Raw genomic sequence first — 24,826 nt, forward strand, 5'->3', positions numbered from 1 at the left:
CTTTCACATGAATCGTCTGAGTACAAATGACAGCTCCGCGAATGACCTGCCCTTTTTTGACTTGTGTACGTGATACTACCGTCATCTGTTGTAAGGTTGGAGGATATTTTAGCACCTGAAATGCGAGTCTCCACGACATAGAAATCGATATGGCACATACCATACTTCGGATGTAAATATCTTCATTTGCATACTGAGGAGTGCAGTGAGCAATGGGCACATACATGGCTTTCGTGTAAATGATATTAATAGTTCCTTCCTAATTTGTTTGCACATAAATGCGTTCATTTTTATAGTAAAACGTAGCTGAAATACGAAGCGCCAATCGCTCTGGTTAGGACGCAGAAGCGCAATATGGAAATCCACGTTAGGAAACATTAGCGAGGTACAACAAACCGACACTCACTGCAGGGAGCTAATTTAAGACAACAGTGGTTTGAGCCCTTGCCTATGCGCATTTCTAAGGCAGGTGGAACAAACACTCTGCATCGGATCACATGATCCTGTCGTGAATGGCATGTGGGCTTCACCTGTGAAGACACCTGCCCTGGCGATGCATAAACGCAACAACAAAAACTCAGACGCTGATTGAGCAAAAGTAAGACAAAGACAGGGAAGGTGACATTATTGCGACGCAGAAGTTTATTAGGAAAACTCTGATCGGCTCGAACAAGGAAGTACAGACTGTACAGTGCGCTCCCATTGACTGATACTAGTGTTGCTACAAGGCAAAGCCATGGTACTGTGGGAAAAGTTCACGAAAATATAGTCAATTACGAATGGATAATTGAGGCTCTCTTCTCTCGAGGCACTGGGACCTTAAAGACCTGCGGTGACGCAGAGAGAGGTTTTTCTGTGAACATTTTTGGTTCATCAGGTTCTGCTTCAGCCATATTTGTGTTGAATCCCTCATAGATCTCCACAGCGGAGGAAACGAGATGAGTAGTTCTAGTTTTCTTGTGAGAACTTTGAGGACAATATTGAACATACAGTCTTCCGCTTCACGAAAACTTATGGATTTTTCGACTGGGTAAATTCAGTCAGAGGCCAGCATAACATTATTAGGTTGACACGTACAAGACACGTTGCACGCGGCAGCCAGATATTTCCAACACTGTCGCTGCACATTTCGAAAGGTAAATGACGCACTGCTGAGATACTAACTGTTGAGGTCACTAGAGTACTTGACTTCAGAACTGCGTAAGCCTGGAGTGATAGCTAGAATTTCCTCGTGTTCGTGATTGTTACATCATCCTGTGGTTTATATTCGAATGAGGAAACATTGCCCAACTTCAGTAGTTTAGTTTATATTCCCAGAGTGAATATTCCTGACGGAAATTTCGGTTGAGATTTCTACTTGCACTATTGTCATATTTTTTCGTATTAAGTTTTTTTTTTAATTTGATGACTGTACTTTTCTTGCCTTATGTTTTTAGCACGGGATCTTCCTAGACTGTATAGGATTTTCTTAAGACTAACACTTTCGCAACGTGAACCCGAATGTGTATACTATTTTATGTAACAAAAAACTTCGATGTACAGGGAACAGAGTGTTTGTTTGTCCTAAAATAGAGACCTTCCTTCCCCAGCGACATATTTTGGGAACACCGACAACAGCTGTTCTTCCGATGTCTAACAGTGGGCGTATCTGTTATCTACGTACCTGGCAGGGTCTGGGTTCACAGGCTTAATACGTTCCTTTTCAGAGCAGTCCTTGCGCGCTAAATGGTGTGGTGGTTTACTCAAAAACCAGAGCACTCAGCTCGTTAGATTGTGTACGCACATATCGCTATTACATCACTTTTGTCACCTCAACGTTGTTTTGGTTCAAATGGCTCTGAGCACTATGGGACTCAACTGCTGTGGTCATCAGTCCCCTAGAACTTAGAACTACTTAAACCTAACTAACCTAAGGACATCACACACATCCATGCCCGAGGCAGGATTCGAACCTGCGACCGTAGCAGTCGCACGGTTCGGACTGCGCGCCTAGAACCGCGAGACCACCGCGGCCGGCCGTTGTGTTGTACGTACACTGAGCAGCCTACGTGGATACTGGCTGCTAAATGTTTTGCGAATAGAGTTAGTAGCAAAGAAGCAATAAATGTAAACGCCATGACGTCAGGTCTGAAGCGACAATTTTTTTGCATGATCAGCGAAAATGTAGTAAGCGATCAACTTTTTTCCTTTCATCATCTTGTGGGGTTTGTCAGTGAGAGCGTTTCGTGAAGATTTGTAACGATAAAGTAAGCCACTGAATTCTCTGCTTCTTATATGTAACAGTAGTATGGAAGTATGGAATAAACAAACGTGTTATAACCATTGTATTCACTAATTTGGATCGTGTCACGTAGTACAAACGAACCAAAAAAAGCATTTCCGGAAATATGATAAAGTTCGGAAGTCAAAAAGTAAACAGCTTTATCAGAGAGAAAATGTTGTTCCCTAATTCGCCTAATATTGTTCCACTCATTATCTTGTACTACACACTTTCACAAGTAGCCTACGTTCTTCCTCAGTGTTCAAGCTATCGCCTTACGAAATTTCATCGAAATCGGGTCAACGGGTTAGTAACAATAAATGTAAACGTCACATGCATGAATGGCAGTTTCTTAAGCATGTCAGTGTTTATGCTGTCGTGTACCCTGAACTATATCTCGTGCATAGTTATAACTTTCTAGATACGTTCAGTGGTATATGTGATCACTGTCTACACAATGTGTCGCGAATAGAGTTAGTAGTAAAGAAGTAGTAAATTAAAACGTCGTGCCTGATGTGAAAATGGACAACCAAAAGTTAGTAAGCGATAAACTCTTTTTCTTTTCATCATTTTGCGAGAAAAAAGTCTCGTAGAGGTTTGAAATTAACTTTAAAGTTTGTTGCATGTCACAAAGTGCTCTTATTCTAAAATGCAGGATGAAAATGTATGGGTATTCTCGCCTTATAGCCTACACTTGTTTTTCACCTCCACTCTTTCATAGGTAGGTGGTTCACACCCCCACAGCGATTCATTCCAGAGAGTAAGTGGTATGTGTACCAAGTTCGGTTGAACTCAGTACAGTTGTGTGTTGGAAGAGATCTGGAACATACGTATACTTTTATAATATGTGTGAATACATTTTTTCGTGATCTGATTTCGTTGAAAGTAGTCTATACGGTGCCCCTAGGTGCGCTGAAGTTAGCAATGAAAACCGCATAAAAATCCGTCTAGTAGTTTGGAGATTAGTGTGTTCAGGTAGACAGACAAGAATGTTTTAGTTAAATTTAAATCATGATCACTTTTTTCGTGATTCGATTTTGGTGGGCTATAGCCTATACGGTGCCCCAAACTATGCTCAGGCTACTTGCTACAACGCTATGAAAATTCGTTTGGTGATTTTGAAGATTAGCGTGTTCAAAGACAGACAGACACGATGGTATTGCGGAATTATTACCGTTATAGTTTCAAACAAGGCTCGAAAAACTCCTCCGCCACCACGAGACAACAGTCCTCTGATTAGGCAAGCCTACGGTGATACCGGGGAAAATTTGTGCGACACCATCTAAATAGAGATTAATTCCATCGACATTCGGGACATTATTCGGAGCGACCCATGACATATATCAAATGACTCGTAAATTTGCGTACAATCTGTCATCGGAAATGCAAGTTATATTTTACTAGGACACTCTCTCTTTCTCAGGAAGACTGGACGTGGCGGCAGTCGCTGCCACTGCACACCTTGTGGTAGCCTAGGAAAAAGTCTCTGCTGTACAGCAGGATACTGGAAAAACGCACTCACTCTACAGAGGAGACCACTTGTAAATCGCTTGTGCGCGCCATGTTAGAATACTGTTGAAATGTGTGAGACTCACAGCGTATAGGACCGACAGGGCACATTGAAGATATACAGAGAAGGGCAGCACAAAGTTCTGTTTCATTTAAGAAAGCATCTGGCAAAAGCTTGAAGATAGGAACCATTTATCCCACAAAAGCCTATCTACAAAGTTTAAGGGCGCAGTGCTACTGAGTAAATTGTGAAAGTAAATTTCATCATTGCTTTTTACACGGAAACTTTGTTACAAAAACAAGCACACCATTGCATCGTGAACTGCACACCATGCACTATTTTTCGACGTAGTTGCCACCGACACTGAGACATTTGTCGTGGCGTGCAATCAGTTTGAAGAAACCACTCAGGTAAAACTCAGCACATTTGTCGCACAGCCTGGTCCAGCTCAGCATTGGTTTGGATGCCTCCATGTAAATGAGGCGGCCTTGGTTTCTGGAGTAAACTGGTGCACCCACCTCTCATCAAAAATGGTTCAAATGGTTCTGAGCACTGTGGGACTCAACCTCTGAGGTCATCAGTCCCCTAGAACTTAGAACTACTTAAACCTAACTAACCTAAGGACATCACACAACACCCATGCCCGAGGCAGGGTTCGAACCTGCGAGCTTAGCAGTCGCGCGGTGCCGGACTGAACCGCCTAGAACCGCTTGGCTTCCTCGGCCGGCCACCTCTCATCGCCAGTTATGATTCTAAACAAGCGTCTACAGCACAAAGCGATCCAGCCGAATCCCATTCCTGCGCTCTTGTAATCCGGGGTCAGCTTCCTCAGCACGCTTCTTATAGATACTTTTTGGTAATCCAACACATCGCGGAGCCCGTGACGGGCCCGGGCACGCCAATAGGCAGTGTGGACGTCACGTCTGACACTGTTATACCCCCTGTCAGCTAACACCGTGTACTGCACTTTAGCAATCTTGTTTTCATTCGTGGGTGTGAAGAGACGCCCACTTCGACCTTCATCTTCCACACTGCCTTCCTTCTCTCAACATACACACCAGCGACCAACCATTTGTCAAGCCATGACCTTTTCAGCGTACATGGTCTGTAGGCTTTGACGGTTGACAGACATGTGGCCATTCATACCGGATAATAGCTCGAATTTCCACTACGTCTGTTTGCTATCATGATTTGTACTCGAATAGCCTCGGGCACGCCGGTCTGCTGCCACTCCCTCTTCTTCGGCGCTCTGCGAATGCGCCATTCCTGCGCCACTGACGACCCTTCCGTCTTTGAACCAGCAACGGCGTTTGTTTCTGTCACTTGGTGTATCATCCTCCCTTTCAAAAACAGTGACGAAACTTGTTTTCGGAACATCCCTCATGACTGAGTAATCCAAGGATATACTGCTGAGGGAGTCATTCTTTCCGCGCTCCACAAGCAACTGGAACTGGATGAAACTCAGACATGTGGTAACGCTGCCATGCACTTCACTGTGGTTTGCGGAGTACGGATGTAAAAAGAAATGCACATTCGCTGATGTCGTAACTTTTGGCCTAGCACCACACCCTTGGTCAAGAAGGCCCGTAGGACAGATGCGTACAAGTATAGACCTATATCACTGACGTCAATCTGTTGTAGAATTGTGGAATGTGTTTTATGCTAACAATTATGACGTTTCCAGAATGAGATTTTCACTCTGCAGCGGAGTGTGCGCTGATATGAAACTTCCTGGCAGATTAAAACTGTGTGCCCGACCGAGACTCGAACTCGGGACCTTTGCCTTTCGCGGGCAAGTGCTCTACCATCTGAGCTACCGAAGCACGACTCACGCCCGGTACTCACAGCTTTACTTCTGCCAGTACCTCGTCTCCTACCTTCCAAACTTCACAGAAGCTCTCCTGCGAACCTTGCAGAACTAGCACTCCTGAAAGAAAGGATATGGCGGAGACATGGCTTAGCCACAGCCTGGAAGGTAGGAGACGAGGTACTGGCAGAAGTAAAGCTGTGAGTACCGGGCGTGAGTCGTGCTTCGGTAGCTCAGATGGTAGAGCACTTGCCCGCGAAAGGCAAAGGTCCCGAGTTCGAGTCTCGGTCGGGCACACAGTTTTAATCTGCCAGGAAGTTTCATATCAGCGCACACTCCGCTGCAGAGTGAAAATCTCATTCTGGAAACATCCCCCAGGCTGTGGCTAAGCCATGTCTCCGCCATATCCTTTCTTTCAGGACTGCTAGTTCTGCAAGGTTCGCAGGAGAGCTTCTGTAAAGTTTGGAAGGTAGGAGACGAGGTACTGGCAGAAATAAAGCTGTGAGTACAGGCCTGAGTCGTGCTTCGGTAGCTCAGATGGTAGAGCACTTGCCCGCGAAAGGCAAAGGTCCCGAGTTCGAGTCTCGGTCGGGCACACAGTTTTAATCTGCCAGGAAGTTTCATATCAGCGCACACTCCGCTGCAGAGTGAAAATCTCATTCTGGAAACATCCCCCAGGCTGTGGCTAAGCCATGTCTCCGCCATATCCGTTCTTTCAGGAGTGCTAGTTCTGCAAGGTTCGCAGGAGAGATTCTGTAAAGTTTGGAAGGTAGGAGACGAGGTACTGGCAGAAGTAAAGCTGTGAGTACCGGGCGTGAGTCGTGCGTCGGTAGCTCAGATGGTAGAGCACTTGCCCGCGAAAGGCAAAGGTCCCGAGTTCGAGTCTCGGTCGGGCACACAGTTTTAATCTGCCAGGAAGTTTCAATTATGACGTTTATGAAGAACGAAATTCTCCTCCTTAAAAATCAACATGCATCACGGGAACATTTGCTGTTGAAATGTCGTGAGACGACTTTCTGCGAAGGTTGGGACGCCATATTACTTCATCCTACATACATCTCGCGAAATGACGACAACGGGAAAATGCGAGAAATTAGAGCTAATACAGAGGCTTACCGGCAATCATTCTTCCCTCACGCCATTCATGAGACAAGGTAGGGGGAATCAGTTAGTGGTACCAGAAGTACCGTCTGCCACACACCATCAAGTGGCTGGCGGAGTATGATGTACATGTAGATGTAGATGTATTCAGCGGATAATCTCCTCGTTTGTTATCTTATCATGAATCGCTTAGACTCAGACTCTTCCATTACTCCCACGGGCCATCAACCACATTGCGATACCCCAGACGTACTTTCTTAGATATTTCATTGTCAAATTAAGGCCTAAGGCGCATGGTCAATAAAAGATGTTTTTTCAGTCTCTGCTTTATCTATGAATACATTTCCTTTGACAGAGCTGAATGATCCTTCGTCCACATGTACGTTTTCTTTACTCATAATGTTGAACCACAAACGACCAGCGGTTTTGAAATGTAATTCTGTGAAAGCGACGATTATACCCTTTGTTATGTTGCGAAGTAAAACACAAACGAACTATTAGAAATTATTGTCATACCTCTCTTCGTCCTGAACGAGAGAGAACCAGTAGCATAAACAGGTTAGAAAACGGCGGCCATATAGATAAAACGGCAGTAAGTGGAAAACCGTCCCACTTTACGAGATACGTAAGAGATGAATCTGGATCCACGTGGAGAACTGCAAGCCTGGACAGAAGTGTTACATAAATATCAGATTCCAATTGCAAATTCAACTTTATTTTCATTTATTGTTAAACTCAGATCCACATAAAAACTCTATTTGTTGTTTTTATGGTTCCCTTCCTTGCTTGGGAAAAACTGAACCCTTACAGCAATGGTCGCCAAACTGCGGCCCGCGGCTGCATGCGGCACGAATCATGTATTCATCCAGTCCGCAGTTCTCAGCCATATTTTACAATAATATGTATTTAGAAACTAAAAGCAAAATCATAAAAGTCAACTAACGCTAGCATCTTCTCAAGAGTGTAGTTTTCCTGCTCAGTAAGAAATAGAAAAACTTATAGAGACAGTAATATTTTAAGATATGCTTAATTTTAATGGCTTTCGTGAATTCGGCCTTGAGTTAAGTAAAGTTGACCGCTTACCTCAGGGGCAGAGTAGTAAGGTTACAGGGTGTGAGAGGGGGAAAGGTTCATTGTCTGTCTTCCAGTGCTGACAGGTCACGGGAGTGCGCGGCTCGTATCGATCAGCTACTACGGTATCAATTTTTACACGAAGTTCACATGGATTCATGATTATGTATTACAGTGATGGTCATCTTCAAATACGATACATACACTATGCGATCAAAAGTATCCGGACACTCCAAAAACATACGTTTTTCATATTAGGTGCAATGTGCTGCCACCTAGTGCCAGGTACTCCATATGAACGACCTCAGTAATCATTAGTCATCGTGACAGCAGAATGGGGTGCTCCGCGGAACTCAAGGACTTCGAATGTGGTCAGGTGAATGGGTGTCACTTGTGTGATACGTCTACGCACGAGATTTCCACACTCCTAAACATCCCTAGGTCCACTGTTCCCGATGTAATGGTGAAGTGGAACCGTGAAGGGATACGTACAGCACAAAAGCGTACAGGCGGACCTCGTCTGTTGACTGACAGAGACCGCCGACAGTTGACGAGGGTCGTAATGTGTAATAGGCAGACATCTATACAGACCATCACACAGGAACTCCAAACTGAATTAGGATCCAGTGCAAGTACAGGCGAGAGGTGAGAAAACTTGGATTTCATGGTCTAGCGGCTGCTCATAAGCAACACATCACGCTGGTAAAAGCCAAACTACGCCTCGCTTGGTGTAAGGAGCATAAACATTGGACGATTGAGCAGTGGACAAATGTTGTGTGGAGTGACGAATCACGGTACACAATGTGGTTATCCGATGGCAGGGTGTGGGTATGTCGAATGTCCGGTGAACGCCATCTGCCAGTGTGTGTAGAGCCAACAGTAAAATTCAGAGGCGGTGGTGTTATGGTGTGGTCGTGTTTTTCATGGACGGGGCTTGCACTCCTTGTTGTTTTGTGTGACACTATCACAGCACAGGCCTACATTGATATTTTAAGCACCTTCTTGCTTCCCACTGTTGAAGAGCAATTTGGGGATGGCGATTGCATCTTTCAACATGATCGAGCACCTGTTCATAATGCACGGCCTGTGGCGGAGTGGTTACACGACAACAACGTCCCTGTAATGGACTGGCCTGCACAGGGTCCTGACCTGAACTACAGAATACCTTTGGGATGTTTTGGAACGTCGACTTTGTGCCAGGCCTCACCAACAGACATCGATACCTCTCCTCACTGCAGCACTCTGTGAAGAATGGGCTGCCATTCCCAAAGAAACCTTTCAAAAAATGGTTCAAATGGCTTTGAGTACTATGGGACTTAACTTCTGAGGTCATCAGTCCCCTAGAACCTAGAACTACTTAAACCTAACTAACCTAAGGACATCACACACACCCATTCCCGAGACAGGATTCGAACCTGCGACCGTAGCGGTCGTGCGGTTCCAGACTGTAGCGCCTAGAACCGCTCGGCCATAACGGCCGGCAGAAACCTTTCAGCACCTGATTGAACTATGCCTGTGAGAGTGGAAGCTGTCATCAAGGCTAAGGATGGGCTAACACAATACTGAATTCCATCATTACCGATGGAGGGTGCCACAAACTTTTTCAGCCAAGTGTCCAGATACTTTTGATCATATAGTGTATATGTAACAAGTCAGAGTTCAATTAAGACTGTTGTAATACAAGGCAATGAGTAGAAAAAATGGCATTCAAAACATTTAACAAACATTTGTGATCGTGTCCCATACTACATAAAGATAAGTACAATTACTGTTATTCTTATTTATGGATTCTTCAGTTACGTTTGGAAGCGTAAGCTGGCAGATTAAATGAATGTCGATTTCGCACCTTACATGAGAGATTTTACTCATCATAACTGGAAGGTGAATATGTCACCCGGCATACTGCGGCGAAAATGAGCAGATTTGCCTATTCAAATTCTGCAGTATGCAATGCAAAGGGATGACACTTAGTCGACGGTATTAACGCACCAAACGTAAATCCTGCATGTCAGTGAGCAAGAGAAGAAAAAAGCTGCTGGAGGAAACGTATTAGTTTGGGAGTTGCGACGTCACAGCCCAAGTACAAGGGAACAACACTCTTAAAGATACCCGTGGTTAGGGACAATGAACGCGCTCAGTGACTCATCAAAGAGGGCAGGTAGCGAGCCAGCGGCATGGTATGGAGAGAATCCATAGAAAACTTTGTTGGAGAATTTCCAGATGGATACAAACAGACCAGCGGCGCAGTTGATCATGTGAAATGCTCGTGATATGGTCGTGATGTATGCGTGTAACGTTTCGGCGTCTGGAGCGGGCACAAAATGTCAGATTGGCTGAAATGAACTAGGAAGGAGTAAAGTGCCGAAATTTCGACGCAGGGTGAAGGTAAGCCCTTTGCAATTGGTAGAGGTAGTTTCCACAAGATGAAAAGAATGCTCCTATTGGTTGGAAAAAGCTGTGACTTGAAGCACAAAAGAACCCAGGTGGGGGACAGTTTGCTACAAAAGACACAAGACCGAAAATTTCGTGGACTATCCTCTGAGCCAGCGTCAAGTGATGAACAGGACGCCTCACGCTCTGGACGACGCTAAGGAAGAATTTTGTGTGAACACTGCGTTCACTTTGGCTCACATTCAGCTAGATATTAGCTGTAGCGTTATTGAGCTCCAACAACGGAGAAACGAAACAGTCTTGTAGATAACTGTTCTTGCGAGAACTGAGAGGGCATTGTAATATGCACACTGCTTCATCCATGCACGTGCATATCGCCATATTTCTAGGGATGAGTGCATATTTTTTCGCCTAACGAGAAACATAGGACAGTTTCTGCTGATAAAATCAGCAAAGATTTTGATTAGCTTTTACAGGACTTTCAGAGGACGAGAGCAGACATGCAGCCGACAGCTCATCGCTGCTAAGGTAAATTCCACTAGCAGAAGCGTAAACTTGTTGGTTCACCAGCTTGTGTCCACTGTGAACTCGAGCTACCTTGACTAATCTTTTGCTCAGCTTGTCACAAAAAACTAACCATCCTCCGTAGACTTGACTGCCATCCTAAATACACTCCTGGAAATGGAAAAAAGAACACATTGACACCGGTGTGTCAGACCCACCATACTTGCTCCGGACACTGCGAGAGGGCTGTACAAGCAATGATCACGCGCACGGCACAGCGGACACACCAGGAACCGCGGTGTTGGCCGTCGAATGGCGCTAGCTGCGCAGAATTTGTGCACCGCCGCCGTCAGTGTCAGCCAGTTTGCCGTGGCATACGGAGCTCCATCGCAGTCTTTAACACTGGTAGCATGCCGCGACAGCGTGGAGGTGAACCGAATGTGCAGTTGACGGACTTTGAGCGAGGGCGTATAGTGGGCATGCGGGAGGCCGGGTGGACGTACCGCCGAATTGCTCAACACGTGGGGCGTGAGGTCTCCACAGTACATCGATGTTGTCGCCAGTGGTCGGCGGAAGGTGCACGTGCCCGTCGACCTGGGACCGGACCGCAGCGACGCACGGATGCACGCCAAGACCGTAGGATCCTACGCTGTGCCGTAGGGGACCGCACCGCCACTTCCCAGCAAATTAGGGACACTGTTGCTCCTGGGGTATCGGCGAGGACCATTCGCAACCGTCTCCATGAAGCTGGGCTACGGTCCCGCACACCGTTAGGCCGTCTTCCGCTCACGCCCCAACATCGTGCAGCCTGCCTCCAGTGGTGTCGCGACAGGCGTGAATGGAGGGACGAATGGTGACGTGTCGTCTTCAGCGATGAGAGTCGCTTCTGCCTTGGTGCCAATGATGGTCGTATGCGTGTTTGGCGCCGTGCAGGTGAGCGCCACAATCAGGACTGCACACGACCGAGGCACACAGGGCCAACACCCGGCATCATGGTGTGGGGAGCGATCTCCTACACTGGCCGTACACCACTGGTGATCGTCGAGGGGACACTGAATAGTGCACGGTACATCCAAACCGTCATCGAACCCATCGTTCTACCATTCCTAGACCGGCAAGGGAACTTGCTGTTCCAACAGGACAATGCACGTCCGCATGTATCCCGTGCCACCCAACGTGCTCTAGAAGGTGTAAGTCAACTACCCTGGCCAGCAAGATCTCCAGATCTGTCCCCCATTGAGCATGTTTGGGACTGGATGAAGCGTCGTCTCACGCGGTCTGCACGTCCAGCACGAACGCTGGTCCAACTGAGGCGCCAGGTGGAAATGGCATGGCAAGCCGTTCCACAGGACTACATCCAGCATCTCTACGATCGTCTCCATGGGAGAATAGCAGCCTGCATTGCTGCGAAAGGTGGATATATATACTGTACTAGTGCCGACATTGTGCATGCTCTGTTGCCTGTGTATCTGTGCCTGTGGTTCTGTCAGTGTGATCATGTGATGTATCTGACCCCAGGACTGTGTCAATAAAGTTTCCCCTTCCTGGGACAATGAATTCACGGTGTTCTTATTTCAATTTCCAGGAGTGTAGTACCGAACTTAGAACCGGAATCGGATGATTTGTCGTAATATTGGCCAACTTCACGACGTAGTAGTAAGAATATTTTTGTGGAGAACCTTCTGGTTAAAATTTGATATTGTAGTGTTCAGAGTGATTTCGATTAAACAGGACGAAATGCGTTGTCTTCATAACTGTCCTAACATTGTCAAGTTACAACCTATGTAAATACGTGTATTTCCTTGACAATAATCCTGAATTAAAAACAATTTGTGTACAGCTAAACACCGTTGTGCTCTGTCATAGAATAAGAGTCCACTCCTTACCCCAGTCATTTGTTCTATAGACGCTAACGCATTCACAGGGTGTTTTTGCTGATGTCTGACGGTAGAGAAAAGGAGTGGAGTGTCAGAGTAGAACAGTTCCACATCTAAGATTGAATAACAAGTACACTGTTTTTGACCTCCTCATTTTTGTTTATTTCGACCTAGTGTTCAGCTTATTAGGCCATCTTCAGGAAACAACTGCAGACGGCCTTATAAGCCGAAAATAGTTCGAAATAAACAAAAATGAGTATAACAAAAACGGTGTACTTGTTTTTCAACCTTAAATAACTACTACTACCAATCAATGAATCATCCGTTTACACAGACAACACATCTTCATGAAATTTCAGTGTCTTTGGTCTTGTTGAGGGTGGCAGCTGTCTGAAACAAAGAACAGCCGACGCGACATGTTCCAAATGGTCCCGACTTTTAACGATCGATAGTTGGGGGCCGATGACCAGCTTACTGTGTCTTTGATGTAGCTAATCTACTGGGGGCTCACAACACCCTCATTTATATAGGTTAGCAATTAATAACAAGATCGATACATATGCGTCCTGAAGTGACGTCCCTTAATGTCAGTCTTGGCTCCTGAGGAAAAAAGTTTGACGAGCAACTGCCTTACAGGATCACTTGGTGGTCCGTCTGTTTGTACGTCTCTTAAGACCCCCTTTTTCTCAAGAGATGAGTAGAGGTATTAAGTTGAAATATGCGTCAAATATTAAGTTCTACGGTCTCTTGGTGGTTGTCAATGCAGTCAAAAGATACAGCCATTTATGTAACATATTTTGACACTCACGAACTCATTCATCAAAACCTGTACAAGAACTATCTATATAGATAATTAAGTTTCTACAGAACCTCCAAAGCACGAGTCTTATACGCACTTGTCCGGTTTTTTTCTTTTTTTCAGTTGATATTAGAGTTTCTCCGTGACATAAAATGTAATTCTTTCATTTGCAAACAGTCCACAAGTCACCATTTTCGGTACTTTTTGTATCTACTGTATAATTATTATGTGTGTAAGTCATATGTCATTTTTTATCCGCGTATGAGACATACAACTGTCATCTGGCGCTGGCCTAAGGCGCTGAAAGCCAATTCGTGAACAAATTAATGTGATTTTGCAGAACATTAGGAAAGTGTCTCCTGTTTAATATCATCGTCATATTATGCAATCAGCGAAGGAAAAATCAGATAAGGTTTCCTTTTCACTCAACTAAAAGGTTCGGAATAAGCGACGGTTCATTGATCCGATTGGTGTAGACGACCACCTAAATGGAGTACGGTGTACGCAAACTCCACAGACTCTGTTGCCGGAGTACGTTCCGGATGATTCCTGGGCAGCAACGGCAGGAAGGGAAGGACAGCGGGATAGAAACCAGTGATGCAGTTCCCCAGTGAAACCTAAGCTGGGCGTGGCGGCGTTGCTACGTGACCACCGACGCTACACGACCTTCCTCCACCACGTTATTCCCAGTGGACTGGTTCAGGCCGACGTCTAAGGCCAGTATTACACACAAGGAACTAATTGTTACCAAGCATCATTCAGTACTCTTGCCCACGAGGACTGGAGTCGCTAACCACGATTGACAACATAGCATCGCCTTACAAGAGCTGCAAAGTGCCTTGAAGTTGGCGGTAACTTTTCCGGCATAGTTCTAAAGGGATATTCATGATAAAAACAGATCAAGTAATGATCTGAGAATTTATTATCCGCCGAACTGTTCACATCCTTGACGATCGTCAAGCTGTAGAGTGAATAGTGGGGAGTATTTTCTACCTATATTAGACACTCCTTGTCGTAATCCATTCACATACGTAGGGAGGAAAAAATTATTACCTGTAGTGGCGTGACAAGACAGCCAAGCCACTCGGAGGTAGCCGAAAGGCACGCTTTAAGCTCACGCAGCTTGGCGTGAGGTCTGGAACAAGGTAAAGTAATTATCCTATAAAGAAAAGAACGTAGTTCTTGGAATACTTAACTTTAATCCACAATTGGAGAACATCGCTCTTGTTTAGACATTATTACACTGAATATAAACTGGTAATGGCGCCTTGCTAGGTCGTAGCAAATGACGTAGCTGAAGGCTAAGCTAACTATCGTCTCGGCAAATGAGAGTGTATTGGTCAGTGTAGCTTCGCTAGCAAAGTCGGCTGTACAACTGGGGCGAGTGCCAGGACGTCTCTCTAGACCTGCCGTGTGGTGGCGCTCGGTCTGCTATCACTGACAGTGGCGACACGCGGGTCCGACGTATACTAACGGACCGCGGCCGATTTAAAGGCTACCACCTAGCATGTGTGGTGTCTGGCGGTGACACCACACTACCTGTATACAATCTAATACACTGACGTTTCCTGCACTAAATATATGACAGAGATAATGTGCAACCGGCTGTACCTCGAATATTGATTCTCTAGATATACCAACAAGATATCACGAGAACAACATCGATTCCTTCGACGTCTTCCTTGAGACTTGAGAATAGCCTCAAACAGTAAATAATGTTTTCAATATACAAGATGTCTCGGAAGGTATGTTCAATATTCATGGTATGACAGGAACGATCATTCGCAGCAAAAAGTGCAGTAAACATGGGCACTAAAATGCATACTTAAGAGCTATGAGCACACATTCATCTTCTACATCTACATCTACATCTACATCCATACTCCGCAAGCCACCTGACGGTTCTCCCTTCTATTCCTATCTCGTATTGTTCGTGGAAAGAAAGATTGTCGGTATGCCTCTGTGTGGGCTCTAATTTTTCTGTTTTTATTCTCATGGTCTCTTCGCGAGAGCAATATACTACTTGACTCATCGGTGAAGGTATGTTCTCGAAACTTCAACAAAAGCCCGTACCGAGCTACTGAGCGTCTCTCCTGCAAAGTCTTCCTCTGGAGTTTATCTATCATCTCCGTAACGCTTTCGCGATTACTAAATGGTCCTGTAACGAAGCACGCTGTGCTCTTCGCTGGATCTTCTCTGTCTCTTCTATCAACCCTATCTGCCACGGATCCCACACTGGTGAACAATATTCAAGCAGTGGGCGAACAAGTGTACTGTAACCTACTTCCTTTGTTTTCGGATTGCATTTCCTTAGGATTCTTCCTATGAATCTCAGTATGGCATCTGCTTTACCGACGATCAACTTTATACGATCATTCCATTTTAAATCACTCCTAATGTCTACTTCCAGATAATTAACTGCTTCCAGTTGCTGACCTGCTATATTGTAGCTAAATGATAAAGGATCTTTCTTTCTATGTATTTGCAGCACATTACACTTGTCTACATTGAGATTCAATTGCCATTCCCTGCAATTCGTTGCAGATCCTCCTGCATTTCAGTACAGTTTTCCATTGTTACAACCTCTCGATATACCACAGCATCATCCGCAAAAAGCCTCAGTGAACTTCCGATGTTATCCACAATGTCATTTATGTACATTGTGAATAGCAACGGTCCTACGACACTTTCCTGCGGCACACCTGAAATCACTTCGGAAGACTTCTCTCCATTGAGAATGACATACTGCGTTCTGTTATCTAGGAACAATCCAATCACACAATTGGTCTGATGCTCTTACTTTGATATATGTTCTTACTTTGTTCATTAAACGACTGTGGGGAACTGTATCGAACGCCTTGCCTTCCATAAAAGACATCTCTTCTACTGCAAGCTCTTTGTTTTCTGTATTTTTGTTTTCGGTAATACAGACAAAAACAAGAAAAAATTGTCTAGTAAACATCGGCTCTAAAAAGCTTATCTTGAGAGCTATGAGCACTTGTTCAACTTCTCTGTGAAACACATCTCTTTTACTGAACTTTACAAAACTCTTAAGATCTGCTTTTCAGCAGAGCCCATGTTTATTAGACTTTTCTGCTTGGAGTGATGGTTTCTGTCATATCCCTGAACACTGACTGTTCCACCTGATACGCCCTGTATATATACAATTTGATGGATAACACTTCAAGCTCCGTGAGGCTATTCGCCGACAACACTGTTCTCTATACAAAGGTTGCAGAGTCAGGAGACATGTGAAATGCAGTATAATAATCGTTTATTACAGGAACTGGCAGTTGATCCTGAAAGTAAATAATGTAACGTAACCAGGCGAAGAGATCCATTAAATGACCGCATAAAACTTTTTGTAGGAAAGCATATATTAGGCTGAGTTTCATTGAAAAAATCTTAAATAAATACTATTGATCCACGACAGAAGAGGCTTCGAAAAATCGCTCTTTCAGCCAATACTTCCGTACTGCTTTTCAGTCTGTGGTCCTTACCAGATAGCACTAACAGGTCTACTCTTTAGTAGACTGCTTACGCTGCGCTTGATCGCCTTCTTCTGAAGTAATGCTACGCTGAGTGTGATTCGCATCAGATAGGATAGACGGAGGACATGGAAAAAGTTCAAAGAACGGCAGTTCGTCTTGTATCATCGCAAAATAAGTGAGAGAGTGACACGGATACGGCTGCCATTAAAACAAAGGCGTTTTCTGCTGCGGCTGGACCTTATCGTGAAATTTCACTCACCAACTTTCCCCTCAGAACGTGAAAATATTTTGTTGGCGCCCACCTACATACGGAGAAATGATCATCATTATAAAATAAAGACAGATCAGAGCCAGGCACTTAACTGTGAACCGCAGGGCAATCATGTAGACACAGATGCAGATGGGGATAGAGGACAGAAGAGACCTCAGCAAAGACCGGCGCGCTACGTCACTGCTTCTTTTGCTTAACGCGACAACCTTACGGAAAATCTCAACGAAATCGAACAGAGATGTTGCGCGTCATAGAGAGGGTTTAGTTTTAGAATTCGGAGGCTCTGCGCTCCAATAAGAGTTGTGCAACATATGATTATTTCCTCTCACATACGTCTCGCCTAAATGACTATGATGAGAAAATTAGAAAAATTGACATACTGACAGTTGTTCTTCCCGCTGTGTTGGAACTAGTCACTCGCCTTTCTTTGTTACATACTCGAGTATCTCGTACACAGATAAATTTACAACACAGTCCAATAAAATACAAATGGCAATTTTGCATTTAGTATAATTTTGGCAACATAACTAAAATGGTCTTATAAATTTATAAGCATCAAATTAAACATGAAATTTAACATAAAATTGTCCGTCCTCGGTAGCTGAATGATCAGCGCGACAGAATGTCAATCCTCAGGGCCCGGTTTCGATTCCCGGCTGGGTCGGAGATTTTCTCCGTTCAGGGATTGAGTGTTGTATTATCCTAATCACCATCATTTCATCCCCATCGACGCGCAAGTGGCCGAAGTGGCGTCAAATCGAAAGACTTGCACCCGGCGAACGGTCTACCCGACGGGAGGTCCTAGTCACACGACATTTTATTTTCCTTCAGAAAACACAATTATTTTTATATTTTCCAGGTATGTCAAAGCTGTAATCGCATTTGAAGTCATTGACGTTTAAAACTTTTATGAAAAAATTTAATGCTTCCATAACTGTTCTGAAAAATAACTTAAAATACATTTCTTACGTGAACAACTAATCATTTATAAGTTTCTCTGGGAGTAAAAAGTCGATATTTTGTAAGATCTATGTAGTACAAGTTGTTTTACCACTCTTCTTACTCCACTGTTTTATTGTGGCGCTAAGAAATGGTCGGTTTGTACACGCTATAACATGATTTGTGCTGTCAAGAAGAAGTGTAATTTCTAATGTTTATTAAAACTGGATGTCAAGACAAACTTGCCTGCAATATCTGTATTTTTTCGTAGTTCATATTTTAAAATTAAAACTCGACTTCGTCTCGCAAGAAAATGGACCACACAACTGGACAGTGTGTCAACTAATAACTTCACGATTCAGTAAACAAGTACTACACTGAAGAGCCAAACAAACTGGTACACCTACCTAATATCGTGTATGGAGCTTCCGAGGACGCAGAAGTGCCGCAGCGCTACGTGGCATGAACTCGATTAATGTCTGAAGTAGTGCTGGAGGGAACCGACAAGATTAATCCTGTTGGGCTGCCCATAAATCCGCAACAGTAAGAGGGGCTCGAGATCTCTTCTGAAGAGCACGTTATAAGACACCCCAGCTATGCTCAATAATGTTCATGTCTGGGGGAATGTTTAAAGTCAGAAGAGTGTTCCTGGAGCCACTCTGTAGCAATTCTGGTACGTGGGGTGTCGCATTGTCGTGCTGGAATTGCCCAAATCCGTGGGAATGCACAATGGACATGAATGGATGCAGCTGATCACACAGGATGCTTATGTAGATTTCATCTTTCGGAGACGTATCCAGACGTATTAGGAGTCCCATATCACTCCAACTGCTCACGCCTCACACCATTACAGACCCTGCACCAGCTTGAACAGTCCCCTGTTGACATGCAAGGTCCATGGACTCATGAGGTTGTCTCCATACTCGTACACGTCCATCCGTTCGATACAATTTGAAACGAGACTCGTCTGACCAGGCAACCTGTTCCCAGCCACTAACAGTCCAATGTCGGTGTTGACGAACCCACGCGAGGCGTAAAGCTTTGTGTCGTGCAGTCATCAAGGGTACACGAATGGGCCTTCGTCTCCGAAAGCCCACATCGTTGATGTTTCGCTGAATGGCTCGCACGCTGACACTTGTTGATGGCCCAGCACTGAAATCTACAGCAATTTGCAGAACGGTTGCACTTCTGTCACGTTAAACGATTCTCTTCAGTCGTCGTTGGTCCCGTTCTTGCAGGATCTTTTTCCGGCCGCAGCGATGTCGCAGATCTGATATTTTACCGAATTCCTGATATTGACGGTACACTTATGAAATTCCCCACTTCCTCGTAACCTCAGAGATGCTGTGTCCCATCGCTCTTGCGCCAACTATAACACCACGTTAAAACTCACTTAAATCTTGATAACTCTCCGTTGTAGCAGCAGTAACCGTTCTAACAACTCCGCCAGACTCTTGTTGTCTTATATAGGTGTTCCGGACCGGAGCGCCGTATTCTGCCCGTTTACATATCTCTGGATTTGAATAGGTATGGCTATACGAGTATCTTTGGCACTTTAGTGTATAAGTTAAGTACAAACCATTAACTTTGTTTTTGTACTTGCACTTGCTCGTTCCTCTGCCTCTATTACGCAAAAATAAGGAAATTAAAATATTGTTAAGTTTTAACACCACAAATTTTGTAGTCAACAGTGGATGGAGGTGAGCAGGAAACTATGCACATTTTGCTACTGGGACAGTAGTACGAGAAGTTCCCTTCACCACACACCGTATCCTGGTTTGCGGAATGTAGATGCAGAAATGTGTCTCCTACGCAGTTTTCCCAAACTGATACACCGCACTTTCTGAGAATTGCACGGTCTAGTCAAAGATTTCTTTTCCCTACCACTGACTAGGCGCGCAGTCCGGAACCGCGCGGCTGCTACGATCGCAGGTTCGAATCCTGCCTCGGGCATGGATGTGTGTGATGTCCTTAGGTTAGTTAGGTTTAAGTAGTTCTAAGTTCTAGGGGACTGATGACCACAGTAGTTAAGTCCCATAGTGCTCAGAGCCATTTGAACCTACCACTGACTTCACGTTTGCATACCGTATCGTAGCGTTTCGTTGTTTTCCCTTGGTATGCACGTGATCTGTCAGGTTTCAAACGTAACCAGCAATGCTGCTACCTCCAATTGCTTCAGAATGATCCATGCGTTCTTCGGAACACATGTGCACTTTTCTTTCAGCTGCCCCTGCCATTGCCATTTTAAGCAACACGAAATGTTATATATGGTCTTCGGAAACCACGCAAAAAATTTTTTTATTCTCCCACTCGCTAAACGCAAGCTATTACACCTACCGAAAAAAATGAACAGGACTTTCTTTGTAGGAAATCAATGCAGTTAGATATGGTAACGGGATACGTTTTTGCTAGAGGCTGTGGTTTTCGAGTTACTGAAGAAAAACGCGCAGAAGTGATCTTCAAACGTACCCTCACTCCTACACTCAGCTGCCACCAGTCAGGATTTCTAGTATGTTGTTCGTAGCACTCTTTCCTATACCTGTACAAAAATTTGCGACTGTATAAATTGTTTCCCACGTTCGACGTTTAATGGTCTTCATAGACTTGTTTTATTACGTCACCGGCTTAATCGAGCGCTTACAAATTGTAAAACTAATGTTTGTGAAAAATTTTACCTAGCAATTTTGTGAATTATAACAGTACAAAATAAATAATTACATCGTTCTTCTCTTCAAGCGTTCTGACAATGAAGTTACTATGCTTGTAAGAGTTAAGTTTGGATCGAATTGTCAACGCAACTAGTTTTAGCGTAACGTTTACAAAAGTCTTTTTTCTTTCATTAACCTCGCGGTCACGTTTAAATTAATAATGTTAACTAAATAGCGGGCTACGCAGGTCGCATAGCAACCTAATCAAGAAATACCAAAACAATGTGGATATCTGGAATAGTACGCGCAGTCGGAAATTGTTGTACAGTTGTGGGAGGAAGCATACTAGAAAGACAGCTGAGCGATGAGTGTGGGGGTGGAGGTGCGTTTGAAGGTCGCTTTTGTACGTTTCTCCTGGTACCTTGAAATCCGTGGCCTCCAGCGAAAACATTTCCGAGTAAAAAAATAAGTACATTAAATTTGCTACAAAAATGGTCCTGTTCATTTTTTCTGTACGACTAACAGTTGGCGTGTAGCGAACGAGAGAATAGGAAAATCGCGCGCGTTGCTTTTGAAGGCCAGATATAACATTGCGGGTTGCATAAAAAAATGCGGTAGGGGCAGTTGAATCACTCTGTGTACAAAAAACAGTGGATGCGATATCGACGGAAGTGGAATCGCATGACGTTCGTACGAATTCTGAAGTAAGCTGTTGTAATACTTCCCTCGGCAAATCGTAAACATAAATGTAAATGTTGTGTGACTAGGGCCTCCAGTCGGGTAGACCGTTCGCCGGGTGCAAGTCTTTTGATTTGACGCCACGTCGGCGACTTGCGCGGCGATGGGGATGAAATGATGATGATGAGGACAACACAACACCCAGTCCCTGAGTGGAGAAAATCTCCGACCCAGCCGGGAATCAAACCCGGGCCCTTAGGACTGGCATTCTGTCGCGCTGACCACTCAGCTACCTAGAGCGGACATCGTAAACAGATGAAGCACGGTGATCAGGTGGCGCGGTAATGGCACAGTAAGGCAATCGCACGGTGAGGTCGGACGCTGGGTTCACCAGCCGCTAAGCACCGCAGGCGAAGCGCTCGCACGCACCTGTTGCTGTTGCGGCGCCCGATGGCTGGTACCTGGTCTCTGGCCGTCCTTGGAAGCCGCGGCTTGTGCACTGGCGGGAGGTGCCGCTGACCGCACTGCTGAAGACTGCGGCTACCGGCAGCAGTCTGCTCGCCGGGAGGGGTGTCTGCCGCGGGGTGGGGGAAGCGCGGCCCACAGCGCTGCGGACGTACACCCCTCTCTTCCACTAGCCACTCCCCTGAATCACTGCGTCTGCAAGAGGACTGTCACTCCGGCGACGAAAAAGTTCTGTCATTACGTTCCGTTTCTGCTTTACACTACTGGCCATTAACATTGCTACACCACGAAGATGTGCTACAGACGCGAAATTTAACCGACAGGAAGAAGATGCTGTGATATGCAAATGATTAGCTTTTCAGAGCATTCACACAAGGTTGGCACCGGTGGCGACACCTACAACGTGCTGACACGGGGAAAGTTTACAACCGATTACTCAAACACAAACAGCAGTTGACCGGCGTTGCCTGGTGAAACGTTGTTGTGATGCCTCGTGTAAGGAGGAGAAATGTGTACCATCACGTTTCCGACTTTGATAAAGGTCGGATTGTGGCCTATCGCGATTGCGGTTTATCGTATCGCGACATTGCTGCTCCCGTTGGTCGAGATCCAATGACTGTTAGCAGAATGTGAAATCGGTGGGTTCAGGGGAGTAACACGGAACGCCGTGCTGGATCCCAACGGCCTCGTATCACTAGCAGTCGAGATGACAGGAACCTTATCCGCATGGTTGTAACGGATCGTGCAGCCACGTCTCGATCCCTGAGTCAACAGACGGGGACGTTTGCAAGACAACCATCTGCACGAACAGTTCGACGACGTTTGCAGCAGCATGGACTGTCAGCTCGCAGACCATGGTTGCGGTTCCCTTGACGCTGCGTCACAGACAGGAGCGCCTGCGATGGTGAACGGCAAAACGTCATTTTTTTCGGATGAATCCAGGTTCTGTTTACAGCATCACGATGGTCGCATCCGTGTTTGGCGACATCGCGTTGAAAACACATTGGAAGCGTGTATTCGTCATCGCCATACTGGCGTATCATCCGGCGTGATGGTATGGGGTGTCATTGGTTAGACGTCTCGGTCACCTCTTGTTCGCATTGACGGCACTTTGAACAGTGGACGTTACATTTCAGATGTGTTACGACCCGTGGCTCTATCCTTCATTCGAACCCTGCGAAACCCTACATTTCAGCAGGATAATGCACGACCGCATGTTGCAGGTCCTGTACGGGCCTTTCTGGATACAGAAAATGTTCGAGTGCTGCCCTGGCCAGCACATTCTCCAGATCTCTCACCAATTGAAAACGTCTAGTAATTGGTGGCCGAGCAACTGACTCGTCACAATACTCCAGTCACTACTCTTGATGAACTGAGGTATCGTGTTGAAGCTACATGGGCAGCTGTACCTGTACTCACCATCCAAGATCCGTTTGACTCAATGCCCAGGCGTATGAAGGCCATTATTACGGCCAGAGGTGGTTGTTCTGGGTACTAATTTCTCAGGATCTATGCACCCAAATTGCGTGAAAATGTAATCACAAAAGTTCTAGTATAATATATTTGTCCAATGAATACCCGTTTATCATCTGCATTTCTTCTTGGTGTAGCAATTTTAATGGTCAGTAGTGTATTTGCATTAGGCCGTGGTCCAAGGCATGTATCTCTGCATAATGTTTCACCTTCCAGTGCTGGAGACATCGACAAAAGCTGTTGCAGTATCAAACAAGATGATGAAGCCGATCTCTTTATAAGTATCCACGTAATGATCATTTCGTGACGTCATCTGACCGCTACCTGAAGGGAGCGAAATTTCAAAACATCGATTTATTTCATTCTGCTAAAAATGTTTCCTGGGATGCTTCCTCTTTTTTTGTATCCCAACTTCGCCCGAAACTCCGTTATCGAGTTACGAGTAAACGGTGATTTGGGAAAAAGTGTCTCCGAAAACCATTCGTAGCGGGAAAACGCCGACATCGATGCCAATATGGCAGTATGTACAAGGGTTGGAACTTCAATAGTGGCAACTATTTATTTACAGCTCGTGCAAAATAGATACGTGTTTCAAAGTTTTACTGACCATCAAAGTAGTCACCAGCATTGTGTATAACCCGTTGCCAGCGATGTGGAAGTCGTAAGATACTCTTAGCAGTGCCAGTTGTGTTGACAGTTCGAGCGGCGCGTTCTATTGTCCGATGAATTTGTAGCAGTTCTGAAGCGAACGCCGTGAAACGTTTCCTTCAGTTTAAAAATCGAGTTGAACTTACGAGGGCTTAAGTCAGGGGAATGCAGTAGGTGGTATAGCACTTAGCAGTCTCATCAGTCAAACAAATCACTAACATCTTGCACTGTACGTGCTTGAGCATTGTCCTGCAAAATGATGGTCAGGTCCTGCAAAAAGTGTCATCACTTCTGTCTCTAAGCTTGTCTGAGGTTGTGTTCCGAAAATGAACAGCACAAAGACAGAAGTGATGACACTTTCTGCAGGACCTGACTACAATTTTGCAGGACAATGCTCTAGCACGTACAGTGCAAGCTGTTAGTGATTTGTTTGACTGATGGGGCTGCTAAGTGCTATACCACCTACTGCACTCCCCTGACTTTATCCCTCGTAAGTTCAACTCGATTTCTAAACTGAAGGAAACATTTCACGGCGTTCGCTTCAGAACTGCTACAAATTCGTCGGGCGATAGACCGTGCCGCTCGAACTGTCAGCACAACTGGCACTGCTAAGAGTATCCTACGTCTTCCACATCGCTGGCAATGGGTTATACGCAATGCTGGTGACTACTTTGATGGTCAGTAAAACTTTGAAATACATATATACTTTGTACGAGCTGTAAATAAATAGTTGCCACTATTAAAGTTCCAACCCTCGTCATTTCAACGACGGCCTAACAGCCATTGTGGAAATTATGAAAGTGCTCGAACTTAGATCTGGCCAGCCCGTTACAAGCTTCTGAGAGTTTCAGAAGCTACCAAAGAGACCCACAGAACCACAATGGCCACGAAGA

The 24,826-nt window shown here is 45.1% G+C and overlaps 1 protein-coding gene across 1 annotated transcript in view; it reads right to left on the bottom strand.

Moving 5' to 3' along the window:
* Positions 1 to 21,873, bottom strand: part of LOC124711192 (scavenger receptor class B member 1) — a 685,541-nt gene extending 663,668 nt beyond the window's left edge. The window contains exon 1 of the mRNA XM_047241121.1: positions 21,777 to 21,873. The gene's annotated coding sequence lies outside the window, so the exon portion shown is untranslated. The remainder of the gene's footprint in view (positions 1 to 21,776) is intronic.
* Between the last annotated feature and the right edge of the window lie 2,953 nt (positions 21,874 to 24,826).

The sequence above is a fragment of the Schistocerca piceifrons genome, chromosome 8 (genome assembly GCF_021461385.2).
Source record: "Schistocerca piceifrons isolate TAMUIC-IGC-003096 chromosome 8, iqSchPice1.1, whole genome shotgun sequence".
Classification (NCBI taxonomy): domain Eukaryota; kingdom Metazoa; phylum Arthropoda; class Insecta; order Orthoptera; family Acrididae; genus Schistocerca; species Schistocerca piceifrons.